The 19,159-nt window shown below is 45.7% G+C and overlaps 1 long non-coding RNA gene across 3 annotated transcripts in view; it reads left to right on the top strand.

Annotated features, from left to right (window-relative positions):
- Positions 1-14,458: 14,458 nt before the first annotated feature.
- The window catches only part of LOC138747382 (uncharacterized), a 214,096-nt gene continuing 209,395 nt past the window's right edge, over positions 14,459-19,159 (top strand). For all 3 annotated transcript variants that reach the window (XR_011347463.1, XR_011347462.1, XR_011347461.1), the window contains exon 1: positions 14,459-14,647. This is a non-coding gene — a long non-coding RNA (uncharacterized lncRNA). The remainder of the gene's footprint in view (positions 14,648-19,159) is intronic.

The following is a 19,159-nucleotide window of genomic DNA, read 5'->3' as shown; positions in this document are numbered from 1 at the left end:
ATGGTGTCTGTGGTTCACTGTCCATTCAGAAATCTGACGGCAGAAGGGAAGAAGCTGAGCTTGTGCCGCTGAGTGCTCGTCTTTAGGCTCCTGTACCTTTTCGCTGATGAGGGCATGGCCTGGGTGGTGGGGTCTTTAAAGATAGAGACTGCTTTCTTAAGGCACCGACTCTTGTAGGTGTCCTCGATGAAGTGAAGTTTGGTGCCCGTGATGTCGCAGGACGCGTTAGCAACTTTCTAGTTTTCTCCTGTCCTGTGTATTGGCACGTCCATACAAAACAGTAATACAACCAGACAGAACGCTCTCCACTGTACACCTGAATAAATTTTGATAGTCTTTGTTGATATACTGAATCTCCTCAAACTCCTCACAAAGTGTATCTGCTGATGAGCCCTCTTCATGATTGAATCAACATGGAGGCTCCATGACAGATCCTCAGAGATGTTGACACTTAGGAATTTGAAGTTCTTGACCCTCTTCATTGCTGACCACCTCAAGGACTGGGTTGTGTTCTCCTGATTTCATCCTGAAGTCCACAATCATCTCCTCGGTTTTGCTAACATTGAGCGCAAGGTTGTTATTGTGTCACCACTCAACCAGCTTGCGATGGAGACTACCAGAAGGAAGTCGATTCTGGACTTGATACTGTGCAGTGACATGGAGCTAATAAGGGACCTTGAGGTAGGGGTTCTATTAGGTAATAGTGACGATGGTATGATTATTTTTAATCTGCAAATGGAAAGGGAGAAGAAAAGGAAGTCAGAAACATTAGTGCTACAGCTGAATAAGGGTGATTATACAGTTATGAGGGAGGAGCTAGCCAAAGTAAAATGGAAGGATACCCTAGCTGGGAGGACAACAAGGCAAAAATGGCAGGTATTTCTAGACATTTTTCACAGGATTCAGAATATATTCATTCCAAGGAGGCGGAAAGGCTCTAAGAAAAGCAAATGGCAGCTGTGGTTGTCAAAAGAAATCAAGTGCAAAATCAGGTCCAAAAGGAATAAGTATAAGATGGCAAAGCAGAATGGGAGGTTAGAGGATTGGGAAGCCTTTAAAAAGCAACAGAGAGAAACTAAGGAAGTCATTCGGGAGGAGAAAATGAAATACGAAAATAAATTGGCAAGTAATATGAAATAGGATAGCAAAAACTTCTTCAGTTATGTAAGAAGGAAGAAATTGGTTAGGGCCAAAATTGGGCCCTTAAAAACAGAGAAAGGTTTTCCCATCAATGGGAACATGGAGATGGCTGAGGAATTTAACAAATACTTTGCATCTGTAGGAGTCAAGCAGTATCTAAGGACTTGGTGAAATTACCTAAGGAAACAGTGAATCTAATGGATATTCAGATCGAGAAGTAGGTGGTTGTGAGCAAATTGTTAGAACTGAGGCCTGATAAGTCCCATGGGCCTGATGGGCTGCATCCCGGGGTGCTTAGAGAGGTTGCTCTAGAAATTGTGGAGGCACTGGTCAGCATTTTCCAAAGTTCTTTAGATTCAGGGGAAGTGTCTGGAGGTTGGCTGATGTAGTACCACTTTTTAAGAAGGGAGGGAGAGAGAATATGGGAAATTATAGACCAGTCAGCCTGACGTCAGTGGTGGGGAAGATATTGGAATTCATCATTGAGGAGAAATGGCAGAATACTTAGGAAAGAATAATAGTCAGCATGGGTTTCTTAAAGGAAAATCTTGCTTGATTAATCTCCTGGAATTTTTCGAGGACGTAACAAGGAGGGTGGACTCTGGAGAGCCGGTGGATGTGGTGTACTTGGACTTCCATAAAGCCTTTGATAAGGTCCCACAAAGGAGGCTAGTTAGCAAAATCAAGGAGCATGGTATCAGGGGTAGGGTGCTGACATGGATAGATAGTTGGTTGAGAAATAGGAAAAAAAGGGTTGGGATAAACGGGTCATTTTCTGGATGGCAGAATGTGATGAGTGGGGTCCCACAGGGGTCGGTGTTGGGTCCTCAGATGTTTATCATTTATGTAAATGATTTGGATGAAGGGATTAATAACTACATATGCAAATTCATAGATGACACTAAACTAGGTGTAAGTGTAAAGAGCGAGGAGGATGTCAGGAAATTGCAAGGGGACATGGATAGTTTAGGGGAGTGGGTGGAAAGATGGCAGATGAAGTTTAATGTGAGTAAATGTGAGGCTGTTCATTTTGGAGGCAGAAACAAGAGAGCAGAATATTATTTAAATGGAGTTAAGCTAGGGAGTGGGGTAATGCAAATGGATCTGGGTGTACTTGTTCACCAGTCATTGAAAACTAGCTGCAGGTTCAGCAAGCGGTGAAGAAGGTGAACGGTATGTTGGCTTTCATAAAGAGGGGGTTGGAGTATAGGAGTAGAGAAGCCCTCCTGCAGTTGTACAGGGCCCTAGTGAGATCTCACCTGGAGTATTGCGTCCAGTTCTGGTCCCCATATTTAAGAAAAGACATACTTGCTATAGAGGGAGTGCTGCGCAGGTTTACAAGGTTAGTTCCCTGGATGGCAGGATTGTCATACGTGGATAGGTTAGAAAGACTTGGATTATATGCGATGGAGTTTGGAAGGATGAGGGGAGACATGATTGAGGTATTTAGGATTACCAAAGGGCTTGACAGGGTGAAATCAGAGCACGTGTCCACAATGATGGGTGAGACTTCTTCTTTGGCTTGGCTTCGCGGACGAAGATTTATGGAGGGGGTAAATGTCCACATCAGCTGCAGGCTCGTTTGTGGCTGACAAGTCCGATGCGGGACAGGCAGACACGGTTGCAGCGGTTGCAGGGGAAAATTGGTTGGTTGGGGTTGGGTGTTGGGTTTTTCCTCCTTTGCCTTTTGTCAGTGAGGTGGGCTCTGCGGTCTTCTTCAAAGGAGGTTGCTGCCCGCCAAACTGTGAGGCGCCAAGATGCACGGTTTGAGGCGATATCAGCCCACTGGCGATGGTCAATGTGGCAGGCGCACCAAGAGATTTCTTTAGGCAGTCCTTGTACCTTTTCTTTGGTGCACCTCTGTCACGGTGGCCAGTGGAGAGCTCGCCATATAACACGATCTTGGGAAGGCGATGGTCCTCCATCCTGGAGACGTGACCCACCCAGCGCAGCTGGATCTTCAGCAGCGTGGACTCGATGCTGTCGACCTCTGCCATCTCGAGTACTTCGACGTTAGGACTAGGACTAGAGGGAATAGTTTAAGAAAACAGGGAAGGCCATTTAACACAGAAATTAGGAGAATTTTTTTTTTTTACCCAGAGAGTTGTAGATCTGTGGAATGCATTGCCACAGAGGATGGTGGGGGCAGATTCACTGAATAGATTTAAGAGAGAGTTGGATAAGGCTCTTGTGGGCGGGGAAGTTAAGGGTTATGGGGATAAGGCTGGGATTAGTTATTGAAAGAGAACGATCAGCCATGATCCGATAAATGGGCTCGATGGACCATTGGCCTACTCCAGCACCTATTGTCTATTGTCTATTGTCAGCTGATCTATCTCACTCCTGTACATGTGGCAGCCCGCAATTGCGGAGGTTGGGCTAGCACATCACGCGGCAGCAGATGCAGACAGAGATCGCTAAAGCGACTCCCAGGACAATGAACCAGTGGAGGTAGAAGCTGGGGCAGCATCAGACCAACAGCCCTAAAATGGCATTGGTCAAGCTGCCCAGCTAACTCAGCAGAAACAGGTTGGGGGAGAAGGGCATTCATATGCATGGATGTTCCCACCTGCTATTATTATTCATATGGTTGAGTCAGTCAATCAGCAAAAATGGCGGGAACTTGAACAATGTAAAAGCAGCCTTCCCAGCACTAATGTGAGCTTAACCTGCCACACTCTGTGTGTGTGTGTGTGTGTGTGTGTGTGTGTGTGTGTGTGTGTGTGTGTGTGTGTGTGTGTGTGTGTGTTCTTTGTAGCAGTCAGCTTCAATTGGTGACCCCAATGGTTTAGAAGGAATCTAAACCTAGCGATGGAGAATGTAGCAGCAGTCAGCACTGTCGGCCTGAAGATCCCGACCTTCTGGACAGTTCAATCCGGCGTGTGGTTCGACCAAGTGGAGGCTCAGTTCCAGATCCAGGGCATCACAGCAGAGACCACCGAGTACTACCACGTAGTCAGCGCCCTGGATCCGCAGACTTGAGACAGAGTGGCCAACTTTATCCACAGGCCACCATCAGAAGACACTTACACTGCCTTCAAAGAGCTATTAACTGAGACATTCGGACCCTCGTGGCAAGACCGAGGAGCATGTTTGCTCCACCTGGATGGGCTTGGAGACAGATTCCTGTCGGCACTCATCAATGAGATGCTGGCCCTCCTGGGAGATGAGGAGCCCGGCATCATGTTCGAGCAGGTATTCCTGGAACAGATGCCTGAAGACATCCAACTGTACCTGGCGGATGCAGATTTCACCGACCCCCAGAAAGTCGCAGCACGGGCAGACATTCCTTGGAAACAGAAACAGAAGTGCTCGGCTACAGTGGGGCTTGTAAAGAAGTCCCACAATCAGACCAGAGCAGTCCCAAGCAAGGACCTGTAGACGAGAGACAAGAGCAGGTCCAGTGACAGATGGTGCTTCTACCACCGGAGATAGGGCACTGAGACCCGCTGATGCCAGTCCCCCCCTGCAAGTTCCAGGGAAAAGACAAGGCCAGCGTTGCTGATGGCCATGACAGCTGGCCACCAAGAGAGCCTCCTGTATGTCTGGGACCACCAGTCCAGTAGACGCTTCCTGGTGGATATAGGAGCAGAGGTCAGCGTGATACCCCCGACAGGGTTGAACACTAGGCACAGGCTAGCGGGACCCACTTGAGAGCTGCCAACAACAGCAGTATACGGACCTATGGCACTCGTAGGGTCGAGCTGAAGTTCTGGGGCAGTCACTTCTCATGAGAGTTCACGCTGGCCACAGTGGAACAACCATTCCTTTGAGTAGATTTCCTGCGAGCCCACAGCCTCCTAGTGGACCTTAAGGGTAAGGGACTTGTCCACACCGAGACCTACCAGACCATCACACTGAGGGGCGCTAGGTTTCTGGCAATGCACCTTGACTCCATCCACAGCTCGGAGGATGACTTCTCCAAGGTGTTAGCAGGATTCCTGGCAATCCTTTCCCCTCAGTTCACAGCGGAGATGCCTCAACATGGAGTCAGAGATCACAACCTGACCAAGGGCCCACCTCTCCACTCTAGGGTGAGATGACTTCACCCGGAGAAGCTCTGACTAGCCAAGGAGGAGTTCCGCAAGCTTGAGGAGTTGGGTGTTGTTCGATGGTCAGACAGCCTGTCGGCCTAAAGCAACTGGGGACTGGAGACCATGTGGCGACTATCGCCGACTGGAAAAAGCCACCACCCCAGACCATTACCCCATAACACACATCCAGGATTTTGCAGCAAACCTGCACGGGGCAACAATATTCTCAAAAGTGGACCTCATACGAGGATATCACCAGATTGTGGTGCATCCTGATGACATCCCTAAGACGGCCACCGTCACTCCATTTGGGCTCTTCAAGTTCTTGAGGATGCCATTTGGGCTCAAAAATGTGGCACATTCCAGCGAAAGATGGACGCAGTTGGCCAAGACCTGGATGGCACTTTCCTCTACCTCGACAATATCCTCGTGGCAAGTAGAACCCAACAGGAACACCTTCAGAATCTCCAAAATCTCTGTAGTTGTCTGCAGGAGTTCAGTCTCACCATCAACCTGGTCAAATGCCAGTTTGGCCTGAACACCATTGACTTCCTGGGCCACAGGATTTCAAAGGATGGGGTCACACCAATGCCCGACAAGGTAGAGGCCACTCGCAGCTTCCCGAAGCCCAGTACAATCAAAGGTCTACAGGAACTCATGGGGAGGATAAATGTTTATTGCAGGTTTATCCCACCAGCTGGTTGAGAGATGTGCCCTCTGTTCATCCTGATGTCCGGCAAGGAGAAGGACCTGACGTGGGACAACGAATTTGCACATGCATTTGTGGAAACCAAAGAAGTCCTGGCCAAAGCTGTACTCCTGACCCACCCCAGACCAGATGCACCCACGCCCCTCACAATTGATACCTCAGAAACAGCGATTGGCAGAGCCCTGGAGCAACAGATAGAAGGAAATTAGTACCCATTAGCTTTATTCAGCAAACATCTGTGGCCCCCTGCACAGTACAGAGCTTTTGATAGAGAGCTACTGACGCTGTACTTAGCCATCCACCACTTCCAGTACTTTCTTGAGGGAAGGGCTTTCACGGACCATAAACCACTGACTTTCACCCTGGCTAAAATCTCTGATCCCTGGTCAGCCCACCAACAGAGACACTTGTCTTACATCTCAGAGTACACCACCGATGTCAAGAACATCTCGTGCAAAGACAACATGGTCGCAGACACCTTGTCAATACACAGCATCCACTTCTTTGTCAACGGTCTGGACTTCACAGTACTGGCATAGGCACAGCAGCAGGACAACAAGATCCTTCAGTACAGGACCTCTGTCACAGGCCTTCGGCTTCAGGATGTTCCAGTCAGCACAAGTACTACCACCCTCCTGTGCGACGTGGCCACCGGGCAGATTCGACATATTGTCCCAACGGCATGGAGGCAACGAGTTTTTTGACTCCATCCACGGGCTGGCACACCCATCAATCAGGACTACAGTCCGGCTGGTGGCCAGCAAGTACATGTGGCATGGATTGCAGAAACAAGCATAGTGAACAAGGTAGATGAGCTGAGAGCATGGATAGATACTTGGGGTCACGATATTGTGGCAATTAGTGAGACCTGGCTACAGGAGGGGCAGGACTGGCAACTTAATATTCCAGGATACATTTGTTTTAGATGTGATAGATCAGGGGGTAAAAATGGAGGAGGAGTTGCTCTGCTTGTTAAGGAGGACATTACTGCCGTAAGGTGGCTGGATGGTATGGAGGGATCGACCAGTGAGGCTGTTTGGGTGGAATTGAGGGGTGGAGGAGGCAAGAGGGTGCTAATAGGCGTGTATTACAGACCACCAAATGGGCCAAGAAAATTAGAGGAACAAATTTGTAGGGAGATAACGTATATGTGTGAAAATCATAGGGTATTGATCATGGGAGATTTTAACTTCCCACACATTGATTGGGATACCCATACGGTTAGAGGGCTGGATGGGCTGGAGTTCGTTAAATGTGTTCAGGATTGTTTTCTAAATCAGTTAGTAGAAGAACCGACTCGGGATGGTGTAATACTGGATCTCCTGTTAGGGAACGAGCTAGGTCAGGTAGCGGACATTAATGTTGGAGAACCAATTGGGTCTAGTGATCATAATTCTGTTAGTTTTAGGGTAGTTTTAGGGAAGAGCAAGGAGAGGCCTAAAGTTGAGGTTCTGGATTGGAAAAGAGCAAATTTCGAAGGAATAAGAAGGAATTTGGGGAGTATTGAGTGGGACAGGATATTTTCAGGTAAGGATGTTAATGAAAAATGGAGGGTATTCAAAAAAGAAATTTTGAGGGTACAGAGTAGTTATGTCCCAGTGTGGATCAAAGGAAAGGCTGGAAGTCATAGGGAGGCTTGGTTTTCGAGGAATATTGGAAATTTGGTTAGGAGAAAAAGGGAGGTGTACAAGAGGTATAAAGAGCAGGGAGCTGAGAAGTTGAAGGAGGACTACAAGCAGTGTAGAAGGAATCTTAAGAAAAAAATTAGAAAGGCCAAAGAAAGGCATGAAGAGGCTTTGGCTGACAGAGTAAAAATAAATCCAAAGGGTTTCTATAAGTATATTAAAAGTAAAAGATTAGTGAGAGATAAAATTGGACCCCTTGTAGATAGTGAGGGTAGGCTGAGTGAGAAGTCTGAGGAAATGGGGGATATTTTGAATGATTTCTTTGCCTCGTTATTCACTAGGGAAAAAAATGTTGAACCAGTTGAAGTAAAGAAAAATAGTGGGGAGGTCATGAAGCATATAAGGATAACCGAGGAGGTAGTGATGGCTGTGTTAAAAAAGATAAAGGTGGATAAATCTCCCGGACCGGACAAAATATTCCCTAGGACACTCAGGGAGGCTAGTGGACAGTTAGTGGGGCCATTAACAGAGATATTTAGGATGTCACTGGCCATGGGGGTGGTACCAAAGGATTGGAGGGTGGCGCATGTTGTTCCTCTGTTTAAGAAAAGGTCCAAATGCAAACCTTGGAATTATAGGCCTGTAAGTCTGACGTCTGTGGTGGGCAAGTTGATGGAAAGTGTTCTGAGGGATGCTATTTACAAATTTTTGGAGGTACAGGGATTGATAGGGAGTAATCAGCATGGTTTTGTCAGGGGTAGATCATGCTTGACAAACCTGATTGAGTTCTTCGAGGGGGTTACAAAAAAGGTTGATGAAGGGAAAGCTGTGGATGTTGTCTATTTGGACTTTAGTAAAGCTTTTGACAAAGTTCCCCACAGGAGGTTAGGAAAAAAGGTGGAGGCATTAGGTATAAATAAGGAGGTAGTGAAATGGATTCAGCAGTGGTTGGATGGGAGGTGTCAGAGAGTAGTGGTAGAAAATTGTTTGTCCAATTGGAGGCCGGTGACTAGTGGAGTTCCTCAAGGTTCGGTCCTGGGTCCACTATTATTTGTTATATATATTAACGATCTGGATGTAGGGGTGGAGAATTGGATAAGCAAGTTTGCGGATGACACAAAGATTGGTGGTGTTGTGGACAGTGAGGTAGATTACCGTAGCTTAAAAGGTGATTTAGGAAGGCTGGAGGTGTGGGCTGAGAAATGGCTGATGGAATTTAATACAGATAAATGTGAGGTGCTACATTTTGGAAAGGCAAATTTAAATAGGTCATATACATTGAATGGTAGACAATTGAGGAGTGCAGAGCAACAAAGGGATTTAGGAGTTATGGTAATTAGTACCCTCAAGGCTGATACTCAGGTAGATGGTGTGGTGAAGAAGGCATTTGGAATGTTGGCCTTCATAAATCGGAGTATTGAATTCAAGAGTAGGGAGGTTATGATGAAATTGTACAAGGCATTGGTGAGGCCAAATTTGGAGTACTGTGTCCAGTTTTGGTCACCAAATTATAGGAAAGATATAAACAAAATAGAGAGAGTGCAGAGAAGGTTCACGAGAATGTTGACAGGATTTCAGGGTCTGAGTTACAGGGAAAGGTTGTGCAGACTGGGGCTTTTTTCTCTGGAGCGTAGAAGATTGAGAGGGGACTTGATAGAGGTGTTTAAGATTTTAAAAGGGACAGACAGAGTAAATGTGGATAGGCTTTTTCAATTAAGAAAGGGGGAGATTCAAACTAGAGGACATGGTTTAAGATTGAAGGGGGAAAATTATAAGGGGAACATGAGGGGAAATTTCTTTACGCAGAGGGTGGTGGGGATGTGGAATGAGCTTCCGGCAGACGTGGTCAAGGCGGGATCATTGGTTACATTTAAGGAAAGACTGGATCGTTACATGGATAGGAGGGGACTAGAGGGGTATGGACCGAGAGCTGGTCAGTGGGACTAGGAGGGTGGGGATTTGCTACGGCATGGACTAGTAGGGCCGAACTGGCCTGTTCTGTGCTGTAAGTGGTTATATGGTTATATGGTTAAGTCTGGGGGTGGGCCAAGACGTATACGTAGATCAAAACAGCCAAAGTGCAGTGACATACCAAGGTCCCCCCACAGCCTTTTGAGCCAACGGAATGCAGGTTTGACCACATTCACATGGACATAGTGGGACCCTTGCCAGTCTCTCAGGGTTTCCGCCACCTGTTCACAATGGTCGACCTCTTCACCTAGTGGCCAGAAACAATCCCCCTACTTGACACATCCACCAGGTCCTGTGCCAAAGCACTCCCCTCATCCTGGATTGCAAGATTCAAAATGCCACAGCACATCACTTCTGACTGAGGCGCACAGTTCACCTCCTGTTTGTGGACCGACATTGCCAACCTGTGGGATGCTCAGATACACCATATGATGGCATACCACCCGCATGCCAACAGCGTGGTGGAGCATTTCCACAGGCACCTCAAGACCGCCCTCATGACCAGACTCAAGGGCCCCAACTGGGTGGACGAGCTACCATGGGTACTACTGGGCATCCGAACAGCGTCGAAAAAGACCTCCACGCACCCTCTGCTGAACTCGTCTACAGAGCCCCACTCATGGTTCCTGTGAATTTTGTTCCACAGGCCAGAGAACAGCAGGAGGAGACAACCACCTTCCTGGACAGGCTGCACAAAAGGTCACTAACCTGGCTCCATTCCCACCCTCCAGACATGGACAAGCCAAGTCCAACATCCCCAAAGAACTCAAGGACTGTGAGTACTTGTTTGTACACAGAGGACCCCACCATTCACCACTGCAGAAGCCATATGAAGGTCCCTTTCAAGTCATCCGGAACAACGGAGCCACCTTCAAGCTGGACATTGGTGGTAAACTAAAGGTCTTCACTACAGATAGACTCAAGCCTGCCCACACAGACGCAGAAGAACCCATGGAGACACCAAGACCTCGACGCAGAAGCAGACCACAAAAGACTTTGGGGACTATTCCAACAGACACTACAGATTGTAACACCGGTTCTGGTGGTGGCGGGGGGGGGGGGATCATGTGGCAGCCCGCAATTTGCTATTTAAGCCTCCTCATAATACTTTGTAAGACTCTAGTTTAAAATATTTGAAATATAGGTGCTGAGCTGTGGAATAGAGAGATTAAGTGACTGTGTTGAAAGTTATTGCTGTCCCCGCTGTGACTGAGCTCCCTGCACTATCCCGCAGTAGTACTGATTTAACTTTGGTGAAAGTTTCATTTGGCAGATTTTACACAAATCTACTTTAAACAAATATTTTCTTAAATAAACGATGTTCACTTATTGCCAATAAAGATCAGTTTTATTTATCTTTTTTATAGTATATATAACATTTTACATTAAAGATCATTGTAATAATGCTTTGATCAGTGTGGTTTTTCATACCCCTGAACTTGCTTGGATCACATTAACCATGTTATACAGGGTGTGCCTGTGTGCTTAAGTGAATTTGTGAAGATAAATTAGTAGAAAAACTTTGTGATTGAAACAACATGGAGTCTGCGCTTTTCTACCGATTTATCTTCATGACATCCGCTTAGCTAGTTTCTTTTTCACTATATTTTTTTTGGATTTTACATAGAAATCTTTATTTTCTTTGACTTGGCTTCGCAGATGAAGATTTATGGAGGGGTATGTCTGCTGCAGGGTACTTTTGAGGGGGAGGACGCGGACCTGTCCTCGGGCCTGCGCAAAGGAGCTTTTAGGTGGAGTGCAGTGTGCGCAGTACTGGCCCTACCCTTTACACCCATGGTTCGTGTGCCGTGGCCAAGCAAGCTGGGATGTGGCAGCGAGGTCCTTGGGTCGTAGGTTTTATATCGGAGTGACTTCCTCCTATGCAGGTTGTTTAACCGGGCTGAAGAGGCCTGCCTCCCCTTTTAGGTTGAACCATTTCTGGAGAGCTACGACCGCTGTCCACATTTATGGAGTGATGCGCCCTGGAATCGGGCTGCGTGCGTTTACTCCTGCCGCGGCCGAGTAAAGGGGATGCAGCATTGGTTGAGGATCAGAAAGAAAAGTTCTAGTAGAGAATTTTTTAAGACTGGAGAGAACTCTGCAATGGAGTTCACAGTTGTTAGCGTTTAGACTATTGGTTTTTGAGGTGTGTATTAAACTCTGAAAGACACTAAACAGTTCTCATTGACCGCTCCTGGCCCGGGGCTCGGCTGCCAACGGTCGGGCTGTGCGGGCTGCCGGGGTTTGCCTGGTGACGGCAGCCTGTGTTCGGTGCTCGGGCAGCAGTGCGGGCAGGCCCGGTCTCGGCTGGCTGTCGAGACCTCAGGCGGACTCAGGCAGGACCTCGGGCCCCCCAGGCCGGCAGCAGTTCCTCAGGCCTCCGGTGGCAGCAGCAACAGGACCTCGGGCCCCCCGGGCGGCAGCAGGACCTTGGGCCTCCGGCGGCAGCAGCAACAGGACCTCGGGCCCCACGGGAGGCAGCAGGTCCTCAGAAATAGTACATAGGTAAAAGCTATTAATCAAAGGTAATATATAAAAATGAATACACGGCTGTGACGGGGCCCATAGGACCTCAAAGCCCAGCAGCAATAGAAATTCACCAAGAAAATGGTTACTTAAACAAAAGGTACTTTTAATTTTCTGTAAACATAAAGACAGGATCAACCTTTAGCTTATTACTACTAACTTAACCTAGCTTAATCCCCTTCTAATTCTAAGCGCATGTGTATGTAATGTATATAAGTTAAGAAAAGTTCTTTGATTCACAGTCCAATCTCACTTCTCACTCCTCCAAGTTTATCGGTATCAGGCAATTCTTGAGCTGTACACAGAATTTAATATTTATCAATTTTCACCAGGCTTTGGTTCTTGAAAGGTAAAAGGTTACTGCTCAGGAAGGTTCTTGTCAGTTTTCAGAGAGAGATTTGTTGCTCGTTGGACACAAACTGATTCCTTCCGATCAATGTCTTCCAGAAGAAACCTTGTTTTCCAGATGATAACCTCTTTCTTTCTTTCAGGTCACCACAGAGTTCTTTTTCAAGTCAGTCCTCTCCTTTTGTATGGACAACAAGGGCTTTTACCAGGCTGAACTAAGAACCTGTCTTCAAAATGGGGTTTTACCACAAGCTTGCCAGCTTGTCATGTTCCAGTCCCAGCTACTGCTGAACTGTAGAATTGCAGAACTGAATTCTCTCTCTCTCTCTTTCACAGAGAAAACCACATGACCCTCTTAGAAAAGCAAACTGCTAAACTGCAAAACTGCATTCAGACAGACTACGGTACCATACTCAATCTTCTGAGTCTATTCATCTGTTGCTTTCCGAAACAATAATCTATTACTCCACAGCATGTCCAGCTAACACATACATGTGAAGTCCTTCAGCAAAAAAAGTTTCCATTGTCTTTACAAAGGCACTGGGAGCCTGGACTGTCTGGCTTGAGCAGAGCTCTGGCATTTTAAATGAGATCTGTGTTTGTGTGTATTTGTGACCTACACTAAAAAAAACACCACAATTTATCTTCCAAAAATATATCTATTGTTACAGAGTTCTGTGTTGTGTATTGGCTTATGTGTTGTGTGGTTTTATGTTAAAAAGTGACAGTTTGCCTTAGAGAGCCAAGGTGAAGGTGGACTGCTGAGAGAGTGGGAGACAGACTGAGCATGTGCAGAAAATGATCTAAAAATTTCTGGACTTGGATGATAAACCACCACTGGGTGGTGCTGTGGAGTGGAAGGAGGCCCAGACCATATGTCATGGTCTGGAGGACAGTTTAGAATGTTGGGATTTCAAAAAGGATGAACATTCTGAAGGCAGCCAGAAGGATCCGGACCAAGCCAATGGTTCCTCTCTCTGCAGCAACACAAGACAACTTCGAAATTTGTTCTCGCTCTCTCTCTCTCTCTCTCTCTCTCTCTCCCTCTCCCTCCCCCCCCTCTCTCGCTCTCGCGCTCTCTCTCTCTCTCTCTCTCTCTCTCTCTCTCTCTCAAATATCTTTTGGCTTCAGTTTACCAAACAAACTGAATTTTGTTTATGATCTTTGCTTCATTTGAGGTTGAAGTTTTGTGAGTCTTGTGTGTTCTGTGTCTAAGTTTTTCTGTGGGCTGGTTGGAAATATAACTTAGACTTTAATTACATATGTTATATTTAGGCTGGGGGATTTATTAGTTTTACACTGTTATAGAAATTTTCATAGTAACTAGTGGGCATTGTTATAAAAGGGGGGGATTTTGAATTAAAATTTGAAGGTGAATTTTTGTTAATAAAGTAATTATTCATCTTTACCCATGTATGATATGCCTTTGTGGTTGCTGGTTTGATCTTGTAACACTATACATAACATAAAATATAACATAAACTGTCACACAGGAAAAAAGTTATAAGAAAAATAAAACTATTATGTATAAACTCAATATCATAACAGTCAAACAGAAAATAAAGCAACAAACACTTAAACAATTACATCTGGCTTATTGAAAGAGATTTTAAAAAAATAACTATTATACTATACTCTCACCCCTTCCCTTCTGAAGTAATCTGGTAAATACATATAATTTCACTACTGTAAAAGAAACCACAAACTCATTTAGGGCTAATAAGTAAAAATCTATGATATCCAAACAATTTTATAAATTGAAATCAAATTCTAAAAGTACATTTAACATCAAAATTATCAGATAATTTGGATGTAGAAAAGGTTAATGGCACTCCAAGGATTAAAATAAGAGAATATTTTTTAGTAGTGTTCATTTCTCAATTAATCCAATTTGAAGCATCCATATATCCTTATAATGCATCCAAAAAAAAGATACATATTAGCTCAAAAAGGTCAGACTCAGGGTCAGAGGAGACAGTGAGTCAGTGCCTGGTGTCGGGTGAGAGGAGGAGGAGCCAAGAGACAGCATCAGAGGGTGAGTAGCATAAATAGCTGGACTTACCAGGGCGTGGGCTCAGAAAGGTCAGACAGGGTCAGAGGAGACAGTGAGTCAGTGCCTGGTGTCGGGTGAGAGGAGGAGGAGCCAAGAGACAGCATCAGAGGGTGAGTCGCATAAATAGCTGGACTTACCAGGGCGTGGGCTCAGAAAGGTCAGACTCAGGGTCAGAGGAGACAGTGAGTCAGTGCCTGGTGTCGGGTGAGAGGAAGAGGAGCCAAGAGACAGCATCAGAGAGGTGAGTAGAATAAATAGCTGGACTTACTAATTTGGCTAGTCCAATCTATATGTAAATTCGAGCTGGGAGTCGAAGGAGGAGAAGCTCGGAGAGAGTGACATGGAGGTAAGCAGTTAAATACAAGGGCTTACTGGGGCTTGGGCCTACTCAAATCAGGCTGGGAGTCTGAGGAGGCAGCAGCTGGAGTTTGAGCTGTGAGTCAGAGGAGTAGGAGCTTGGAGAGAGTGACTGGGTTAATTGGTCAAGGTTAATTGGTCAAGGGGCCAGTAAAAGGAGTAAAAGGGGAGGGAGCGGCCAGCGAGGAGCGGCGCACTGAGTGAGTGGGGCACTGAAGGAGTGGGACTTCCAGCCTTTGGCTCAACAGGCTTAGGCAGGCGAGGAGAAGGGTAAGTGGCATTATTTTAGCTCAGTCATGCCTATGGGGTTAGTGCTTTGTACTGGATGTCAGATGTGGGAACCATGGGTGAGTCCCACCCTCCCAAATAGCCACATCTGCATCAGGTGCACTGAGATGCAGTTCCTTAAGGACCGAGTTGGGGAACTGGAGCTGCAACTTGAGGACCTACGGCTGGTAAGGGAGAGTGAGGAGTTGATAGATTCAACTTTCAGGGACATAGTTGCCCCAAGACCAGATGTGTCAGGTAAGTGGGTAACTGTCAGGGGTGAGAAGAAAAATACCAGGAAAATGGAGAGCACACCTGTAAATATCCCTCTCAGTAACAGGTATATTTTGTTGGATGCTGTTGAGGGAGATGGCCTGACAGAAGCTGGCAGCAGTGACCAGGTTGCTGGCACTAAGCCTGGCATGGTGGACCAAAAGGTAAAGAGGAATGCAGTGGTCATTGGGGACTCCATTGTCAGAAATACAGACAGGAGATTCTGTGAGCCAGATAGGTATGCCCATATGGTGTGCTGCCTCCCTGGTGCAAGGGTGCGGGATATATCAAATCGGGTCCAGGGTATTTTAAAAGGGGAAGGCGAACAGCCTGATGTCTTGGTACATGTGGGTACCAATGACATAGATAAAAAGGAGGAAGTACTGTAAAAGGATTACAGAGAGCTAGGACAGAAACTAAGAAATAGGACAGCCAGGGTGGTGATCTCTGGTTTGCTACCTGTGCCAAGTGCAACTGAGGACAAAAATGGAAGGTTAAGAAAGATGAATGTGTGGCTGAGGGGGTGGTGTAAAGGACAGGGTTTTGGCTTCTTGGATCATTGGGATCTCTTTTGGGGAAGGCATGACCTCTACAAGAAGGATGGGTTACACCTAAACCCAAAAGGGGTCAATATATTGGCAGCTAGGTTTGGTACAGCCGTCGGGTGCGGTTTAAACTAATTTGGCAGGGGGGTGGGAACCTGTATGATAGGGCAAAGGACAGAAAAGATAAAACAGGAAAAGTTAGGTTAGGCAGCGAAAGTAAAAAATCAGAAAGAGCAAGGAGGGTGAAAAAAGCAAATCTGAAGGCTTTATATCTTAATGCAAGAAGCATTCGGAACAAGGTAGATGAATTAGCTGTGGAAATTGAGATAAACAAATATGATTTGATTGGGATTACAGAAATGTGGCTGCAGGGTGGGCAAGCCTGGGAACTTAACATCCCGGGGTATACGATATTTAGGAGGGATCGGCAAGAAAGAAAAGGGGGTGGGGTAGTATTGATGGTGAGAGAAGGGACCGACACAATTGACAGGAAGGATATTAACTCAGAAGATGCGGAATCTATATGGGTAGAACTGAGGAATAGCAAGGGGTGGAAAATGTTAGTGGGGGTGGTATATAGGCCTCCGAATAGTAGTGTAGAGGTGAGGGAAGGCATTAAAGGAGAAATTAGAAAAGCGTGCAATAAGGGAACAGCTGTCATCATGGGAGACTTTAATTTGCATATAGATTGGACTAGTCAAATTGGTAAAAATACAGAGGAGGAGGAATTCCTTGAATGTTTACGGGACGGTTATCTAGACCAATATGTCGAGGAACCAACTCGGGAGCAGGCCATTTTAGATTGGGTATTATGCAATGATAAGGGACTAATCAGCAATCTTGTTGTGCGAGGCCCTTTGGGTAGGAGCGATCACAATATGATCGAATTCTCACTCGACATGGAGAGTGATGAAATTAAAACCGAGACCAAGGTCCTGAATTTAAATAAAGGGAATTATGATAGTATGAGACGGGAGTTGAGTAAGATTGATTGGGTGGTGTTTATGGGGGAGTTGACTGTGGATAGACAATGGAAAGCATCTAATGGAGAAATTGCAAAAATAAACCAAAAAAAGGTGACTCAACTGTGGATAACAAGGGAAATTAGAGACAGCATTGGGTCCAAAGAGAGAGCATATCAATTGGCCAAAAAAAGTACTGCAACCGAAGACTGGGAGCAGTTCAAGATGCAGCAAAGGAGGACAAAGGGATTAATCAAGAGAGCAAAAATAAATTACGAAAGTAAGCTTGCGGCAAATATAAAAACCGACTGCAAAAGCTTTTATAAATATGTCAAGAGGAAAAGATTGGTGAAATCCAGAGTAGGTCCTTTGCAGTCGGAATCAGGGGAATATATAATGGGGGAATAAGGAAATGGCAGACCAATTAAATTCTTACTAGTTCTGTTTTTACAAGAGAGGATACAAATAACCTCCCAAGGATGTTGGGAAACATAGAGACTAATGCAAGGGAGGAACTGAAAGAAATCAGTATCTCTAAGGACATGGTCTTGGGGAAATTGATGGGATTGAAGGCAGATAAATCCCAAGGGCCTGATAATCTACATCCTAGGGTACTCAAGGAAGTGGCCATTCAGATAGCAGATGCTTTAAGAATTATTTTCCAGAACTCGATAGACTCAGGATCAGTATCCATGGATTGGAGGGTAGCTAATGTTACCCCACTATTTAAAAAGGGGGGTAGAGAAAAAGTGGGAAATTATCGGCCTGTGAGCCTTACATCAGTAGTGGGCAAAATGATGGAATCCATTATTAAGGATGTAATAGTGGAGCATATGACTAGCAGAGAAGGGATCGGACAGAGTCAACATGGATTTACAAAAGGTAAATCGTGCTTGACAAATCTATTGGAATTCTTTGAGATGGTGACAGGTAAAATAGATGGGGGAGAGCCAGTGGATGTGGTGTACCTGGACTTCCAAAAGGCCTTCGATAAGGTCCCAAATAAACGACTGGCTTCCAAAATCAAGGCTCATGGGATTGGGGGCAAAGTATTGATGTGGATTGAGAACTGGCTGGCAAGTAGAAGACAGAGAGTTGGGATAAATGGCTCATTTTCTGAGTGGCAGGCGGTGACCAGTGGGGTACCACAGGGATCTGTACTGGGACCCCAGCTGTTCACAATTTACATTAACGATCTGAATGAGGGGATTGAATGTAATATCTCCAAATTTGCAGATGACACTAAGCTAGGAGGGTTTGTGTGCACGGAAGAGGGGGTCAGGAAGCTCCAGTGTGATTTGGATAAATTGAGGGACTGGGCAGATACATGGCAAATGCACTACAATGTGGATAAATGTGAGGTTATCCACTTTGGTAATACAAACCGGAGGGCAGATTACTATTTGAATGGCAATAGATTAAGAGATGGGGAAGTGCAGAGAGACCTAGGGGTACTTGTACATCAGTCTCTGAAGGCGAGCATGCAGGTACAGCAGGTAGTTAAAAAGGCAAATGGTATGTTGGCCTTCATATCAAGAGGGTTTGAGTATAGGAAGAAGGATACCTTACTGCAGCTGTACAGGGCCTTGGTGAGACCACACCTGGAGTATTGTGTGCAGTTTTGGTCACCTTATCTAAGGAAGGATGTTCTTGCAATGGAGGGAGTGCAGAGGCGATTCACCAGGCTGATACCTGGAATGGCAGGAATGACTTATGAGGAAAGATTGCGCAAATTGGATTGTACTCCCTGGAGTTTAGAAGATTGAGAGGGGATCTCATAGAGACATATAAAGTTCTGGCAGGACTGGACAGAATGGATGCAGATGGGATGTTTCCAATGATGGGAAAATCCAGAACCCGGGGCCATGGTTTGAGGATAATAGGCAAACCATTTAGGACCGAGATGAGGAGGAATTTCTATACCCAGAGGGTGGTGAATCTGTGGAATTCATTGCCACAGAGGGCAGTGGAGGCAGGTTCATTAAATATATTTAAGAGGGAATTAGATATATTTCTTCAGTATAAGGGTATTAAAGGTTACGGAGAGAAGGCAGGGACGGGGTACTGAACTTTAAGATCAGCCATGATCTCGTTGAATGGCAGAGCAGGCTCGAAGGGTCGAATTACCTACTCCTGCTCCTATCTTCTATGTTTCTATGTTTCTATTAGCTACATATTAATGATAAATATTAGTAGTCCTGTACTAAAATCTAAAATTAGGTAATGTCAAACCACCTTTCTTTTTAAGATTTTGAAAGAAAACTTTACTACGATGAGGATGCTTATTTTCCAAATATATTATGAAATAATTGAGTCAAGTTAATCAAAAATGTTTTGTGAGCAAAGCAA

This window comes from Narcine bancroftii, chromosome 12 (assembly GCF_036971445.1).
Source record: "Narcine bancroftii isolate sNarBan1 chromosome 12, sNarBan1.hap1, whole genome shotgun sequence".
NCBI lineage: Eukaryota > Metazoa > Chordata > Chondrichthyes > Torpediniformes > Narcinidae > Narcine > Narcine bancroftii.
Note: the sequence above shows the minus strand (reverse complement) of the source record. Positions and strands in the feature narration are given on the sequence as shown.